The sequence below is a fragment of the Sciurus carolinensis genome, chromosome 11 (genome assembly GCF_902686445.1).
Source record: "Sciurus carolinensis chromosome 11, mSciCar1.2, whole genome shotgun sequence".
Classification (NCBI taxonomy): domain Eukaryota; kingdom Metazoa; phylum Chordata; class Mammalia; order Rodentia; family Sciuridae; genus Sciurus; species Sciurus carolinensis.
Window position 1 is genome coordinate 13374827 of NC_062223.1, and position 17589 is coordinate 13392415.

Here is a 17589-nt window from a genome sequence, read left to right on the forward strand (position 1 = left end):
GGAGTCAGGGAGGGGGCTCCCTGTCCCCCTCTTTGCTCTTTCATAGAACAGAGGCGGTAGCCTTGCCATTACCAGGGATGAGCACAGCAGAGAGGAGGTGAAACAGTGAAGGATGGGAGTAACAGGCACAGGCTGGGGACCAGGGGACAATCAGAAGGTCCTGCAAGCCCAAGGAGCAGGGTCCTGGGTGTCTGGGCTGCCACTGGCTGGGCAGGCAGGGCAAGTGGACCAGGACCCTGGGCAGACCTGTGTGCACCTACCTGCTCTCTCATTCTCGTTACCAGATAACATTCTCTACAGAAAATAGAAACCAACAAAACAAGAACAAAAAAACACCCAGGAGCCCTCTAGAAAATTCTAACTATTAACGTTCTCTTTTTTCTCAGTTTGAATATAGGGCCACTCAGTACCTAGCACTTTTTCCAAGGAGGTAGAGGTGAATTTGTCATCGAACGGTTTTCCACCAGCGTCCTTCCTCCTTCCTACAGAACAGTCCACATAACTGACCGACTCGGTCTACTCGACCAGCTCCCTCCTGGTGGACAGTCGGCTCCTCACTGAGAGAAAAACCCTGCAGCAGGGCCCAAGGCAGAGCAGCTCTGGAGCCCAGGCTTTGGCGGCACCTGAGCCGGAGCCAGGTTCTCCCCTGGGCAGAGGCAAAGCTTTGTCGCATGAGGTGGCTCCACCCTCACCGCAGCCCCTGGGCAGAGTAATTCTCAGTGATGCTCCAACTGCGGTTTTACAGAACCGATCGGTGAATGCAGATCCCCAGGCTCCCACTCGGTCAGTCTGAATCAGTGAGTCGGAGGGGTGGGGCAGGCTAGCAAGTCCCATCACGGCCAGGCGACCACAGATTTCTGACGGCGCTGACCAACCTGCCCTTGGAGAAAACCTGCTCTGGAGGGCGAGCCCCGCGTGCTTCCAGACGCACTTGCAAAAACCGAACGCCTGGCTCTGGATGCGCCGGGTTCCTGAGCTCCACCCTGGAGAGGCAGCAGTGGGGCCCTGAGGTTCTCCATTTGTCCCCTGCCCCAGGCTGGTTCGTGGGCCACACTCCAGCCACTGAATGACACCCACATGTGCACCTGTGCAGTTCCTGGGCAGCGTCGGCAACGGGCACCATTTGCCTCGCTGGATAATCACAGCGAGCACTTCCTAAGGGTCAAGCTCTATGCCCTCACCACTCGCCACTTGCGGTGTGGCCCACGGATCGGCAGCAGCCAGTTACCTGTAAGAAATGTAGTTCTGAGCCCACCTGGCCTGAGCTGGAACCTGTATCAGTAAGCTGAGCCCACTGAAGAAGCATTGTGCCGAGTCCTGGATGAGTGACGTGTGCCACCCCACGTCTCCCTAACACTCCTGAGAAGTCCATGATTCCGGATTCTACAGGTGAGGCTAAATTACCTGGTTAAAGATTCATAAGTACCAATAGCAGGAGCTGGGACAGGAAGCCAGACCATCCTAGCCACACCTCAAAGCACCCCCTGAAGTGTCCTGCTCAGATCACAACAATCATTTTTGTTTTGTTTTGTTTTGAACTGGGAATTGAACTCAGGGACCCTTAACCACTGAGTCACATCCCCAGCCCTTTTTATTTATTTATTTTGAGCCAGTGTCTCTATAAGTTGCTTAGGGCCTCGCTAAATTGCTGAGGCTGGCTTTGAACTCATGATCCTCCTGCCTCAGCCTCTCGAGGGGCTGGGATTACAGGCATGCACCACCACACCCAAAACCCAACAACTACACTTGAGGTGGGCTCACTCTCTAGTTCTCAGATTGGGCTGCAGAGATGCAGGGAAGGCAAAGGAACTGTGAGGCAGCACTCCCTGGGGACGACGGAGCTGGCCTTGACCCCACTGGCTGTCTCAGAGCCCCTGTTCATCCCTCACAGCACATTCTGTCTGTAGCTCAGAGCCAGAGCACAGGGCCAGGGTAGGGGTCCTCCTCCAAAGCCTGCAGGCTCTGCAGACACAGTCAGGGGTAGGAAGGCAGGAAGTAGGATCTGGGGCGGAGGAGCCAGGAGCTCAGTTTGGTCTGGGGACATTCTTTCTTCACAGCCAGACCCAGTTCTATGTGCCTTTTGAAAGGAAGTAGAGAATAGCTGTGCTCAGCCCAACGAGGCCGGCCTCTTTCAACGTTCCAGTTGCTGCCATTTCCAATTACAACTTCAGAGGACTCCTATAATTTATACATCCCAGGATGCACTGCTCCAGCTGCTTTATGATGGGAGTTCATTACACCATTAAGGTTAAACTTTTATAAAGTACTGAGCAGGTGGTGGGCTGGGCGCCCGGCTTAGTTACCATTGCCGGAAGCCTGCTGAATGGGGTTCACCTGGGAAAGGGAGGGCACACCTCTCTAAAGGGACCCAGAAACAGAGAAGGCAGCTCCTGAGGTGCCCAGGGCTTTCATTAGTCTGTTTATTAAACTGAGCAGTATAGCAGGCAGGCAGCAAGGCGAACAATCTGGAACAGCTCAGCAGCACTGGCAGGGGGCCTGTGGGGTGAGAAGAAGCCTCCTGTGTGAGCCTGAGAGCCACCAGCCAAGGCCAGGGAGGTGTGGAGTCTGAGAGGCAGGCTGGGAGTACCGGGCGGCTCAGCCACAGCCCGGCCTGCATGGAGGAGGCTGGTCTTCTCAGCAAGAGGGCAGCCAAAGGGGCCCACATGTTGTAGGAACCTGTTCCTCCCACAGCCTACAGGGTCCCCAGACCTGATGCAACAAGATGGGGAGAACAAGAAGGAACATCTTGAAAGCAGGGGCCAAACAGACACCAGTGGCAGATCCATGGCCTCTAGAAGATTCTAGAAGATTCTCTCAGTTCTTCAAGGATGCTGAGACCCTGATCCCCACTCACACCTCAGCTATGAAATGACTGAGCCTCTCTCCTAGGATACCCTGGGACTGTCCCAAGTGGAGAGCCTGGGGTGAGCTTCCCCAGAATAGAAACTGTCACTGTCCCTTAAAGCACTCAGAACAAGGTCTGGCAGGGAGGACGCCCCAGGAAGTGTGTGTTATTGTGGCTGCTGTCACAGTTGTAACATCCATTTATGTGCCAGTCATTAATGGGAACTCCCAGAGGACTCTTGATAACTTTGTCCGTATTGTTCTCAGCTTCACACACGAAGCTTAAAACGCAGGAGGCACTTCACAGATGCCCCGGAACCAATGGGTGGATGGGAGATCACAAATGGCAGAACTCATCTCTGCTCCATCTGGGCTCATCCAGAGAAGGTGTCGGAGGAAGACCAAGTTCTCTGCAAAGGTATAAAACTGGAATGACCTCCTGGGAGAAATTCCTCGACTCTACTAGAGGAAAGAGTCCACGGTGATCCAGGGCTCGACCACCACCTTCTCCCTGGTGCCCGTGGAAGTAAGGAGGGCCTGCAGCACCCACGACCTTAAGTCTCAGTGGGCACGTGGTGGCCCTGCAGGCTGGGTCTGCCTCCTCCTCAAGACACTGGAGAGGTGCCCAGACCAAGGCTCCAGGACACAAGAGAGCTCCCGTGTGTCAAGGCTGGCGCTGTTTTGGGCTCGGAGGCCAAGTCGTGGCACCCACTCTCTGGATGCAAAGTCTGCCGGGCGCGCCACGGTTCCACAGTCCCAGGGGCCCAGCGGGCTTTGCACAGGGAGGTGCGGAGGGGCTCTGGGGAAGGGACTGGCTTCTCTCAAAGGCCTCAGGGGAGGAAAAGTTAGACAAAGAAAAGAGCCGGATGGAAGAGGCGCCAAAGGGAAGGAAACCAAAAGAGGAGAGAAACCAAAAAGATCCAGGGGCTGGGAAGCCAGCCTCAGAGAGGGTGGAGTGTGAACAGGGTGAGATGCCAGAGGGATGGCAGGCCTCTGCCAGCTCTGAGAAGATGCCCAGAGGCTGGAGCGGGGAAGCCCAGGGGCCAACCTGCATCTCAGGAGCCGTACAGTCACCTAGCTGCAAAGGAGGTAGCATCAGGAAAGGAAAGGTCCTAAAAGCCTCAGCGCTGGCCGGCGCTGACAGAGAACACTGAGAGAAGCAAGCAGGAAAATGTCTGATGGCATCTAACACGTCCTGAGTGTGTGCAGCTCCTGCACTGCGCGGCCTTCTACGTGGGTCTCATCCGATGCCAGTGTGCCACGTTCTGTTAGAGCCCCTGTTTAGGTGAGGAAACTGAGGCTCGGGGAGGTCAAGTGTCCTGTCAAAGAAGCAGTCGACTCAAACGCAGCTGTGTCCTCATGCCAAGCCATGTCTGAAGGCCTATGCTGTGCTCAGCTTACGGACAGAGACAATGAATCAGAAGCAGATGATCAAGGGCGCTGAGGGCTGCCCACTCTTGGAGACAGGCAGTCAAGCGGGTGAAGGGGCAGGTGCTCCCCAGGCCACAGGGCACTGGGGGTTCTGGGCCCCTGCAGGTGAGACCAGCAAGGCCAGCACAGTCTGCTCAGCCACGGAGCCTGCTATCCCAGGACCCGGAGGCACTCGGGTGAAGTGGGAGCGGGCTACAGGGCGTGCCGGAGGAGACTGATGTCATCCCAGCCTGCAGAGGCGGAAACTTGGGAAATGAAACAAAACGTCACCTAACGGCAGCCCAGCCACAGATTTCCAGTGAAGGATGCCAGGCCTGCCCGCCCCGCCCCCACCCGCGAGCTCGGGCTCTGCCCTCTTCTTCAGGGCCCAGGAGGAGCCACGCAGCAGGGCTGCCTTCCCCAGCCCCAGCCAGGCGCCAAACTCGCTCTTGCTCTCTGGGAGCAGCGCTGGTAGAAAGCAGAGGACTCGGAGCCGGCGCCCTGGGAACCCTGCCACAGGAGGATGGCGGTCTCCTTGCTTTCCGGAACAGACTCACCTCTTCCCCAGGCTTCCGCGCCTGGAGGGGTGGGGGGGGTCAGGCAGCTGCTGGGCCAGCCATCCTCCTTCCCTACCGAGCCCGCCCGCCCGACCTAGTTAGGCTGAGCATGGGAGAGGAGGGGGAGGGGGCCCAGACCCCGGAGGACCCCCCGAGCTTCACAACCAGGACCAGAGCGCGAGAGACTGCTCCGAGGACCCAGGCGCTCTTCAGCCACCAGGACACTGGACCAGGACCTGGCACCTACTCCAGGGACCTCCCACTTCTCTCCTGGACCCACAGGGTCCTCCAGCAAGTTCTTGGCAGCTGGCGAGTCACAGAATTCTCTCACAGCCTGTCCAGGGTGGACTGGAGGGTGGGTACAGATGTCTGGCCTGTTATGTGCCCAGACTTAAGCACTCCTGGCCTGCGTGCCAGCTCCTGAACCTCACGCACACGCGATCCTAACCCTGGTTAACGCAGGGTCTCCCCGAGTCCCTTCCAGCCAGTGAAGGAGAGAGGATAAATACCGTCACTGTTGTCATACGAAGGGGGCAACTGAGGCTCAGAAAGGGCCAGTGACTCATCTAAAGTTGTCCAGCAGAGCCAGGAGCAGAATCCAGGCCCAGAATTCCCCACATTCCACACTGTCTCTCTCCAGCCACCCACCCCGCGGGAGTGGGCACTCCTGCTCCACACAGCAGAGGAGGAAGCCCAGCAGCCAGGAGAGGAGATGTGCTGCTGGAACACACAGCAGGCCAAGGAGACAGAAGGGAATCCCAAGGAACAGCCGTACGCACGCCCTCTGGATGCAGGCCGCCCCGCTCAAACCCCGGCCCTGGCAACTCTCGGGGAATGACCTTGAGCACGATTCCAAGCTTCATCTACAGCATGGATCCACTGCACGTGCCCCTTGGGGTGCTGAGGGGATGCAGAGAGATAAGGCATGAGAAGTGCTTAGCTGGAGTTGGCCATGCTCAGCCCATGATCCTTTGCCACTATCCTACCTCTTCAATGAGGGATGAATGAGCAAGGGAGCCTCACGCTCAGAGGAACACTGGAGCTCCTTAGGTGGACAGCCCTGCAGTTCAGGGAAGCAGGAGAAGCTGCATGGAGGAGGTGGGGCCTGGAGGAGAGGAGGGCGTGAATCACTGTGTGTCCTTGAGCAGGTAACTCAACCTCTCTGGTCTCCCAGATGGGGAATGGAGGGAGGGAGTGGCAGTTGCAAGGACCTGTGAGATCCTCTGTTCTCCAAGTTGGGTCCAGTCCCTTGGCCGTCACAGGAGGACACTGTTGTTATCACCACTGCTAATCTGTGCCCTCCTGCAGACATGCCCTCTCTGACCCCTAAACCTGAGAGGTTGACAAAAGTCAAGCGTAGAATCCTGTCCTCAGGGGGGACCAAGGTGCAGCCCCACAGAGGCCCACCACACACACACACAAGCCTGTCCCTGAGGGCGCACGTGCTGGGGGTGAAGGGTGTATGGTACATGATGAAGGGACATCAATAATAAATTAACCTCAAGGAAGTCTAGGAACATCTATCATGAATTAATTAAACGGCTCCAGGAGAGACATGACAAGGGGCCGGCGGGATGAATGAGAGCAGTGCCCGCCTCGGTCACACAGCCAGGCCACCTCCCTCCCCCAGAGGCCTGCAGACACCTCGCCCAGGAGGACTTTCAGGTGCAGGAACGGCTCTCAGGAGCAGCCCCCAAACCAGGAGAAGACAAGCCCGTGCTCCTCCCACCCGGCCCCCAGCTCAGAGAACTCTCAACACTGAAAGGGTTTTGATGAAACTTCCCAGAATAGCAACCTCCTGGGCTGAACTCAGGCAGGCGAAATTTCAAGGGGTAATTTGGTGAGAAAATGATCAAACGCCTGGAAATAAGTGCTGGGAACATTGGAACCCCTCAGTGGTCCTCGGGGACGAGAACAGCTTTGCGGGCAGCATGAACAGCCACACAGGGGCCCTGCAAGCCTCTGGCTCATGCTCCAGCCTGGCACTGCCGGGAGTCTCCAGCTGAGTCAAGTGGGAAACGCATCTCAGAGACACTCGAGGCGCCTACGCTGGCTCCGGTGTCCCTTCCCCACGACCACCTACCACTAACCACACTGACCAACCTGGCAGCTTCTGCCTCGCTCTGTAACCCGTGGGGCTCTATCTCTCCCTTCCCTCCCCAGGGTGGAGAAACCCCACCTGGGCATTCGCCACTCCTGTCCCTCAGCAGCCCTGGAACCTGCCCCCAGATGCCTCTTCCTGGGGTGGCACTGGGCCCCACGTGCTTGCTCAGGACCTGTCAGTGGCTGTCACGTTCTCTGTCTGGGGGTCCTGGCCTGGCACCTGGCTCCTGCGCACCTCCACCGTGGCTCTCACTGCTGCCGCGCTGCGCTCCCACCGCACGCAGACAAGGGCTGCTCCTCCTCCCTCGGCAGCTATGCTTCCTGGGACCACTTTCCTGTGTTCGGCCCCACTGCTCCAGAGAGCCTGGGGGGCAGGGCCACCAAGTCTCCCCTGACTGCCTGGTTCAAGTTACCTCCTCCCCTTTGACCTCCAGTAGCACCCACTTCTAGAAGTTCCCGCGTCTCCTTGAAGACGGCCCCTCAGGCAGACTTCGGCTCTGGTACCTGCAGCAACTCTGCACGGCCCTCGCCCACCCCACCCACAGTCGGCGCCGGAATCCACGCGGAGGCCTTCCCAGGCCAACGCAGTCCTGCGAGTGCAGCCCAAGGGCAGGGCAGCTGCTCCTCCTGTCACACCCGATCTGATGCAACCCCCGCTGTGAAAGGACTCTGGCTGCAGGAGCACAGACGTTTACTGAGCGCACCTTTCATCCCATCGCCTGCCGCGGCGTTCCCCGTGGAAATCTCACCATTCTCCCTCGAGGGAGGCCGGCTGTCCCCATCTTACAGATGAGGACACTGAGGTGTGCAGAGCCTGGCACAGCAGCCTCAGCTACGAGGCTGTCCCCTGTCATCAGGTGGGCTGTCCCCAGCTGACTTCCAGGTGGCTGGAGGAGGTGCGCCGAGGCAGGCGAGGCAGGCGTGTGACACCCCCAGGGAGTGCACATGGCCTTCGAGAGCCACACCCGGGCCCCCCGTTTCCTTCTAAGGAATCCCGAGAAAGCAGAAAGGCTCCTCTCGGGAGAACGCCACCTGAGGGACGAAGCCCACCCTCCCACCTCCCCAAGCCACCAGGCTGCCTCCTCCAGCTCCGCTGTTCCCTCCCGCTGCCACCAGAAACCCAGCAACGCCCTGCTTCACACACCCACTGACACCAGGCCAGCCAGACACCAGAGCCCACAGATTCCCACGCCACCAGCCGCTCCACGCCCCCTCAGCCCTCACTTCCCACAGTCGTGCTTTGTGGGCACACGCGGCTGCACACACGTGTACTTCCCGGGCAGCCCAGCGGCCCAGAGCCCAGTCCCTGCTCTCCACCCGGACCTGGCAGAGGCGTGGGTGTTGTGCCACACACCCCAGGAGAACGACACCCTCCCCCTCGGCCCACCAAGCACCTCCCTGCATTCCTTAGCCGCAAAGAAGTCCCCGCCAACAGGCAGCTTTCTGGGTCTCCCAGGCCCACGTGCACGGACGCTTCCCAGTCCGACCCAGAAAGACCGAGCTCAGCTCAAGTTGTTATCAGAAAGGAAAAAAATAATCAAGATAAACAGTTTTCAGCGCTGCCCGCGGGGGAGGTAACCACATCCTCCAGTGTCCTGGGCTCCGCGGTTCTAAAAGATTTATCTTCCTCTGACCACACGCTCATTGATATTTCCCCAGCGCCACTTGCCCGGTCCACTGGAGTGTAATGTAAAGCTATTCTGGTGAGAAATTAACTCAGATGGAGTGTTGGGCCAACAGGTGATTAAACGTCGAGGTCCCCCTCTGGCCTGGGAAGAGGGACAGAACAGGGACAGTGGCTTCCCCTGATAGGCTGTGTCTTTAGCTGTGGCCATCTGACCCGGTGCTCCCAGCTCTGGTCAGCATCCTCTGGCCAGAGATGCCTGATTCCCTGGCACCCCTGGAGCAGAGAAGCCGGGCACCATGATCTATGGGCAGCTGAGGAAGGAGAGGTTGCCAGGAGCTGAGTACAGCAACTTTTGGAGAAACAGATAAAGAAAACGGGAATGGGACCGAGGACAAGAGCTGCAAAATCTCAGCTCCAGATGCAGCTTGCCCTCCTGGCCAGTCCTGCGTTACTAGCCCCTGCCTCAGCTGGAGTCTGTCAAAACCAGCATCTGTGCACCAGGACCTGACTGGACTCCCCACTGCCTCGAGTTCCCAGGACTGGGAACAAAGTCCAGGAAGAAAGCTGGACTCTGCCTTTGGAGAAGAGAGGCCAACTCCTCCTCTCAGCATCTTCTGATATGCCCCGCCTGCAGCCGAGCTCGGCTGTGCAGAGTCCCAGCATCCCAAGCAGATGGCAAGGGGTGGCTGAAAAGGGCTCCTGGAGTCCAAAACCATCAGGCTGAGCCACAAATCAGAACAAACAGGCGGAGGTGTGCAGGGTGAGCTGAGGGGACACGAGTACTGGATATGCACAACAGGGAGGCTGAAGGCTTCCTCCTTAATGGACTCTGCACTTTGGAGAGCTTTCCACGCAGAGCTGAAGTGCCAACCGATTCCCTAGGGAGGGAGAAAGTCACTGCAGAGTGTGCGGGAGGCCTTTGGCACCCCTCAGACCAACACAGGAACGACCAAGGAAGCCCTTGAAACACCAGGCCAGCATCCAAGCAGCAGCCACTGGGACAGGGCGAGTCCCACAGCATGGAAAAGTCAGCTCACCACCCTGGGCCTGAAAGGCCAGGTCCGTCTACACAAGTGGTTCAACCCTGCAGCCTGGTCACACACCAAGAACTTTCTGCCTTGGGGAGCAAGCTTGGGAAAGGGGTTGCTGGCTCTGGCAGACATCCACAGGGAATGCTAGAGAACAGGATTCCCTGAACCAAGCCTCCCAATCACAAGGGTCTGTGATCCAGGTTCTGTGGCCCCTTGTCAGGATGTAGGCTCCTGGTGGCTGAAAGCAAAGCAATGTGCAGCCTGCCTCATCTTCTCCACCTGGGAAGGTCCTTCAGGCAGAAGTAGAGCCACCTCAGGAGAGTTGTCCTGGGAGAATTCACACCACACCTGTCTGCACCAGTGGCACACCCTCTAGGGACATCACCCGCTGTCCCTAGTCTCTGCTATTCGGCTTCAACTTCCCTCACAGGATCACCCAGCCCTGAGCCCACTCTGGATGCCCTGACCCACTTTACTTTCTTCAGGCCACAGTCCCGAAAATGCTGATGTGACTGCTCCCTACCCCCAATCTCAGAACCCGGAGCCAAGGGGAATTCTCCAGAGAAAACACACTTCCCAATCTCCCTCCCACACAGGTACCCTAGATCTGTCAGCCACAGACACCTTCCAGACCTACTCAAACGATGAGACATGTCTGCAGCCCAAGCAAAGGGCTTCATCCTGTTTGGGCCACTCCTGCGGGACTCCACTGTTGCTGCGGCCATACTCGAAACCGTCCTCGGGAGACCTGGGGCCTGGTTCCAGCTCAGTAGCTGACTCACAGTGTCAACAGATCCCACTTTCCCCACCAGCATGTACGCTCAGGGCCTCTAATTCCCTATGACAGGCCCTCGACCTTCCGGCTCCCTTCCTCCCGAATCACATTCCAGAACTCCCATTTCCTATGGCCTCCAGCCTCCTGCCCTGGTCTCTTTACCTGAAGAGAATCCCTGACCTTTGTACAGCCTTTCACTGTTTACAGAGGGTTTCCACCTGCACCATCTCCTTTCACTCTCTAGGACTACCGATCACCATGTGAAGTGGCTCTGAGAGGTAGTCACCTGCTCAAGGTCACACAACCAAGATTGGAATTCAAGTTATCTGACTCCAAATGCACTGGGCAATACTTCAGCTTCAGGGAACTCAGCAGTATCTCCACCTTAGCACATCAGTGATCACCTGCCACCCTAGTCTCCAATATCCTCAACCTCATCTTTTTGGGCTCCTAAAATATTTTCCCTGGACCTTCCCAAGCTCACCCTTTTTATTCTGCTACCCCAGATGCCATTTCCCCCAAGAGATCCACAAAGACTGGAAGATGTCCCCCACATCCCAAGACTTCTCTGGGGGTCTGAAAACTGCCCCTCTGTGAAGTAGGACACCCTGAGACACTGAGCATAGCCCTTACCCAAAGATTCCCAAAGGACTGGCGAGGGGACACTCGATCTTAGCACACTCCTTATGGCTACAGAATCACCTCCCAAGCATCCCACAAATGATCCTCTGGACCCAAAGGTTTCTAAGCATCAAAGAAGAAAGATTACTCCCAAATACCCTGCAGAGAACCCACCAACTCCATGAGAAGGTAGAGTTGGGGGACTAGAGACAGACAGTGCACCGCTCAGCCCCCGGACCCACTGACACCGCTCGGCACTTTCCCCATCCTCACAACATCTTCAGTGACGGGGATCACCACTGAGAACCATCCACCCTTCCTATCTTCCAGAAGCTGCATGAATTCATGCCCCCAGACAGTACTAGTACCTAGGTTGGTCTCTGAGTCACCATCAGGAACCCTGTGGTGGAAACATCTCCTGGTGTCTCTCATGTCCATTATAAAGGACACCAACCTTCTCCAGCCCTCAGTCCATTGTACCCAACAGGCATTAGAGCTGGGACCCCCTGACAGAAGCAAAGCCCCTCATCATCTGCAGAATGAAAGGGTGAGCATTAACCTTCCTATCCACCCAGAGTCTGAGGGCCACCAATTTCTCCCTCGTAGCACCAGACATGCCCCCGGTATTGCATTGAGCCGAGGCCATTTCTTGAAGGGAGTCATGCCAGGGACTCCTGCCATGCTGAAGACCCGGATCCTTCAAGCCCCCAGTGCCATCATCCCAGACCATGTCAAGACCAAGGCCAGAACCATCCCAGCACCTAAGCAGTGGCAGCACTTCCTCACACCCATGCCGAGGCACCACCATGCCAGCACCAGCTGTCCACCTTCCCCGAAGCAGCAGGAGGGCTGTGCTCATCACCTACCTGTCCAGAGGGCTGCAACCGCCTCGCACCTGGGCGGCCACCACCACACCAACGTGGGGGTGAGTCCTCTGACACCCGTGCCAGGAAAACCACACTGCCTGTGCCAGACCCACGTTGCCCACACCCGTGCCACGGGTGTCACCGTCCCCACACGGTGCCAGGGGCTAAGCGGACCTCACACCTGCCACGGGCGCGCGTGGCAGCCGCCCGTCGGGTCGGCCACCGCGCGCCCTGGACACTGCCCAGCCCGCCGCGCCGCTTGCACCGCGCCCGCGCCCGGGGCCGGCCCGCCGCGCCCCAGGCCCCCCTTACCTCCCGCCCGCCGCAGGGCTCGGCCCGCCACCGCCGCGGCGACCGCCACCTCCATCCTGGGCTCCCCAAGGCCCCGATTCACTAACGCCGCTTCCGCAGGGCGCCGGCGCCGGCGCGAAGGCCGCCTCCGCCCCCCGGGGGACGCTGCGTCCTTTACGTAAACCCCACTCCGCCGCCAGCGGTGACCATGGCGACGGCCGTGGGGCGGCAGCGCCCCCTGGCGCCAGGGAGGGGAGCGACGCCGAGGCCGGAGCGAGCGGAGCCCTTGGCGGGCGCGGGCAGTGCGTGGGGGCGGTGGGCGCTGGGCTCTGGCCCGGGCTCGGGGGGCAGCCGGGAGGACCCGGCCGGCCGCACTGCATCTGGAGATGGGAGCTGCCTGGGTCCCCCTCCTTCCGGCCCCGCGTGACCGGGTTTAGCGTGGGAGAGGGAAAAAAAGCAAGTAGGATCACTGGAGTTGGGAGGGAGGAAAGAGATGGCTCCACCTCCCGGGGCTGACGGAGCAGCTCCTTTAGGGCTCGGAGCACATCACCATGTGTCCTCCCTCCACCCCCACCCTCGCCCCCCGCAACGTCCAGCATCGTGCCTGATATCCAGAGGGGCGCCTGGTCACTGGCAAAGGCAGAAAATCGCCCCTCCTGTTCTCCTTCACACACGCCCATTCATTCTGGGCTGTAAGTCGCTTAACGCGCCTTGCTGAAAGCGGCTCTTAGCAGGGGCCCTGCAATGCCCATGCGTTGTGCAGAGCTGAGCGAGTGGGTGGGCACAGAGAAGCAGAGTAGGGGCCCTGCCCTCAAGGAGCTCATTCTGCTGGGGAAGGCAGACGGATAGGGGGCTAAGCTGAGCCCCGGCAGCGGGCCGACAGACCCCTTCTAGAAAGGACTCTGAAGCGAGACTAGGGGGTGGGTCTGGAAGGTCAGGATGACTCAACCGGGTCTCAAAGGTCAGCAGAAAATCATCAACCACAAAAAGAGGAGTGACACGCTTCAGGCAGAGGTAGCGCCTCTAACACATTTCCTGAGTCCTGTTGTCATCCCAGGAAGTCAGAGTGATTGCCTGCGGTTCAGTGGGAGCGGGAGCCCCAGGTTGAGTATAAGGGCATGTGTGTAAGGGAGGTGGAGGTGGCGCCTGGCCTGGGGCATCTGGCTAAAAGCGAAACTCAGCCCAGGACAGTCTTCCCTCTGTCGAAGCAGGTGCAGCCGCTCCTGGGAGGAGTCTGCGTTGTTTATGGTTATTTTGAAGGCACCCTGTGGCTTCGGTAAAAAAGGAAAATGGGGAGAGAGGACACCTCAAGGAATTCCAGGAGCAGTAACACCCTCCACCATAGTTCAGGAAGGCTTTAGGGAGTGACAGTAGCAATTGCAGTCCCCGGGCCTTTTTACTAGATCTTTGCAATTCATCAGAATCAAAACAGACAATGTTGCCTTGCTCAAAGTTCCAAATTCCCTGAAGAAAGAATTATCGGTCTAACATGGACTGTAATCAATCAGCTATGGCCAGGGTAGAAAGCACCGTGTAATACAAACCTGTTGGCCCATTCTCCCATATTGAGAGAAGTCCCCAAAGAAGGAGAAACCATGAGCAACCACCCCAAAGATGGTCTACAGTCTACCCCTTAGCTGCTCCATGCACACACACCCACACAAGTCCACATGCACACATGTGCCACACATGCACACACGCGCACACACTCCTTCTCATCCAAAGTTGTCCTCACCCACAAATTCTAATAGTTCATGTTGGCCACCTCCAGACTGATGAGACTGCTATTAATCAAGATCTTCCAGTGATGTCTATTCCTCCTCAGTGCTGGGGTGATTTCATCTGGGCATTCAACAACTGGATTAAAGGGTGCATTTAACAACCACCACATATCCTTTGAACTCTAGTAACTCCATGTGGTCACTGGCACCACTGGGGAGCTTGTTAGAAATGCCGAATCTCAGGCCCAAGACTCTCAGCCTGTTCACCAGATCCCCGGGTGATTTGTATGCACATTACAACTTCAGAAACAGTGTTATCATAAACACTGGGGGAAAGGAAAGGAAAAGATAAAAAATGTTTTAAATTGTGATCATTCCAATTTTACAAAGACAGAGACTGGGAGTGTAGCTCACTGGTGGAATGCATGCTTAACCTGCCCAAGGCCTTGGATTCCATCCCCAGCATCTGCCCCTAAGAAAAGACAAAAGAAGTGGTTAATTATTTAGACTCTAGTGACAAATGAGGACAGTCAAGTTGAGGCTGCATTTTTTTTTTTTTTTTTTTTTTTTTTTTGCAGTGCTGGGGATCCATCCCAGGGCCCTGTGCTTGCAAGGCAAGCACTTTACCAACTGAGCTATCTCCCCAGCCCCAAGGCTGCATTCTTTATTGTTATAACTCCTAGGAGGAGTATATTCCCCAGGCTTGCCTCCTGCCTGCATCTCATTTGATCAGGGTTCTTTGCCCCACAGACTGACCTAAGCATTCACCCTCGAGGGCTGAGCCTTTGGTGATTCCAGCTGCAAAATGGTGAACGGGCTTCCATTACATTTACCACCGGGGGCAAGGATGTAGAAGGTACTCCATGAAGCTCCGGATTCCACACTTACCCTCGTGTATGTGATGAAGATCCCCAAACAGCTGGTCACACGGACACTCATTACTCAGGAGACTGGAACAAGAGGATCTCAAGTTCAAGGACAATCTGGGAAACTTATGAGAGCTTGCCTTAAAGTAAAGAAAAATAAAAAGGGCTGGGGATGTAGCTGAGTGATAGAGCTCCCTGGGTTAAATCCCCAGTACTCAGGGTGAGGGGGTCCCAAGTGGTTGGGTGGTAGTCCCAGTTTCCAACTCAGTGGAACCACGATTGTGCTTTCTGGTGGAAATAGCCTCCCTTCAGTTCTAAAGCCACAGTCCAGTCCCAGAATTGCCAGCACAGGCAGCAAACATTCTGATGGGGGTGGGGCATGCTATCGTCACCTCCACCCCTCCTTCTGAGACCCCTTAGAAGAACAGCCTGATTTTGCAGCTATGAAGCTCTAACACCACGGTTTTCTCTTGGAGAATTGGCCCAATTCTGACAGAGCGTGGCCAGGGGCCTTTGGAGATAGTCACCAGGGGCATGGTAGACCGGAGTGAGGTCCCTGGAACCAACGACAAGCCATAGACTGGTCCTGGCCCAGCTACTGGGCTGTATTCCCTCTGCTCCATGCTAAATTCCCACTCTGGCCTCAGTTTCCCTGTGGGTCCCAGTGGGGATAATAACATGGCTCCTCCCCCCAGGGGACTGTGTGGATTAACTAATTAATGAGTGTGACATCGCCTGCTTCCACAAAGGGGCTGATTAAATGCTGAGTGTTGTTATTAGAGGCGATGGAGGGTGTGTGACAGGCACAGTCGGCTGGAGACAGATCTGCTCCCTTTGCCTCCTCCCCACCTCCTTCCTCCGTCTGCCCCACGCTCCACAAGCTGAACATCTTGCAAGACAAAACCAAGGCGATTTTCGGCACCCCAAAGACAACGGAGAACTTTTCCCCTGTGCTGGAATGTGAGTCATGGTGGAGCTTCAAAACGTAATCCATCTCCGACAGCTGGCGCAGCTGTACCCTGCTGCAGACCCTCAGCTCCCAGCAGCTGCAGACCGGGATGGTTTTGGCCATTGACTGCAGTAGGGTAGAATTGCCTGAGGAAAGAAAACTGCGGAATTCCTGAACTGAGCACCACCCGCAGCGTGGAGGCAGGAATTGAGTGACCACCTTCCCTCAGAGCTTGAGGGAGGGAGGACCAGGACACATGGCTGAGTTGGGGGGAGTTCAAAGCATGCAGGGTTTTAGAGTATTAGGTGTCCGCTCATGGTGGAGGGAGATCCAATGACTCTATTTTAGTTTGGGTTTAGGGTGTAGAATAACTGGATGAAATCACAGCTCTGGGGCGTGATGACTTGAGCCTTTTCCAGATGTAGAAAGTCCAGACAGGCTTTGGAGTTACTTAGTGACTGTGACTTTGCAGTCCCAACCCTGGATCCCCGTGCTGGGGTGAGATCATTGCCGGCCCCCAGAGGCTAGGTCTTTCATCCCTGAGTGTTGTAGGACGCTGGCCCCCACCCTGAGTCCTGGCGCCTCTGATGGGGGTGGGCGGAAGGCATTGCTCAGTCCTGCCACCAGGTAAATAAGTCTGCCTCTGACAACAGGGGACTGTTGTTTACCCATGAAGCAGACTCAGCCTGCCTGGGGAGGGGAGAGAAAGCTCTGGAGGCTGAGCTGTCAGACTCCCACAGGGAGAAAAATTAGCCAGTTGCAAGGTCTAGGAAATGCGTGTGAACCCGGTTTGAGCCAGTTCCGGATCATCATCTGGGGCACCCCCTGGTAGATTTTCAGACCTTCTTGCCTCTGCAAACAGCTGCTCTCCCGGCATGGCCAGGCCTTTGCCCTGACTTCCTTGGCTTGCCTGCTGCTATGAAGTAACAGGGATGGAGTTACTGGGCAAATGGGTTGCACGTGGGGCTGAACCACATGCCTTTGCTGGCAGTCCAGGCATTGGAAGGTCAGCCACTGCAGAGATAGGCTGCAGTCCTCTCCGAGAGATAGGCCGTTCCACCAGAGGGGAGCGTGCAAGCCCGCATCTTTGACCTGAGTTACCACGGCGCGCAGTCCTCAGAGACTCAACAGATCTACATGACGGACAGAGTGCGGAGGGTGATGCTGGAGATGCTGGAGAAGGAGATAGTGATGGTGGTTTGGTGGTGGCAGTGATGACGAGAGGAGAGAGACAGCCCCTGCTTCCAAGGGGGTGTTCCGGGAGGTTTTTCCACTTCTGCCTCCTGCATCCCCCAGCCCATTCACTTGTGCATCTCCAGCACTTTCCCTGCAATGCCCAGAGGGTTGGGAGATCCTTGCATCTCATTAGACCAGCCTATTTGTAAGTTTCTGCTCCCCGTGGGCATTGTAGTAACTAGTTTTTCTCCTTGGGGCACTGGGGAGCTCCAAGAGTGTAAACACAGATGCCTCGGGGGAAAGCTTGTGTGTTAGTGACTAGTGTGATTCATCTCCACTCTCTGGACACCAACCACGAGAGTCGAGTCTGTCCTCTGAAGGATGTCTGCCCCTCCACCCACCTACTCATTCTGCCACCCACCTGCTCCTCCACCCATTTGCCCACCCATCCACGTGTCCATTGGTCCATCCATCACTCCTTCTACCTGTCACCCATTCATCTACTCAACTGCCTCCTAAATCTTGTCCTATTGATTCTTCCTCCCAAATATCTTTGAACCACCCACTTCTATCATTTCCACCAGTCCTCTTCAAGTCCAGGGCAGCTTTGTTTGTCTTCAGGGAAACTGCAATGGCTCTCTCTCTCTCTTTTCATCTATTTTTCCACCCAGCAGATAGATCACCTTTTTATAAATGAACATCAGAGAAGATGTCACCCACTGCTTAAGACCCTGTTGCAGTTTCCCAATGCT

The 17589-nt window shown here is 56.7% G+C and overlaps 1 protein-coding gene across 2 annotated transcripts in view; it reads right to left on the bottom strand.

Annotated features, from left to right (window-relative positions):
• The window catches only part of Dagla (diacylglycerol lipase alpha), a 59001-nt gene extending 46728 nt beyond the window's left edge, over positions 1-12273 (bottom strand). Inside the window, exon 1 of one of the 2 annotated variants that reach the window (XM_047519169.1) lies at positions 12147-12273. The gene's annotated coding sequence lies outside the window, so the exon portion shown is untranslated. Of the gene's footprint in view, positions 1-11834; positions 11934-12146 lie in introns of those variants that run through there. The other variant, XM_047519171.1, reaches the window with a different exon arrangement.
• Positions 12274-17589: the final 5316 nt, after the last annotated feature.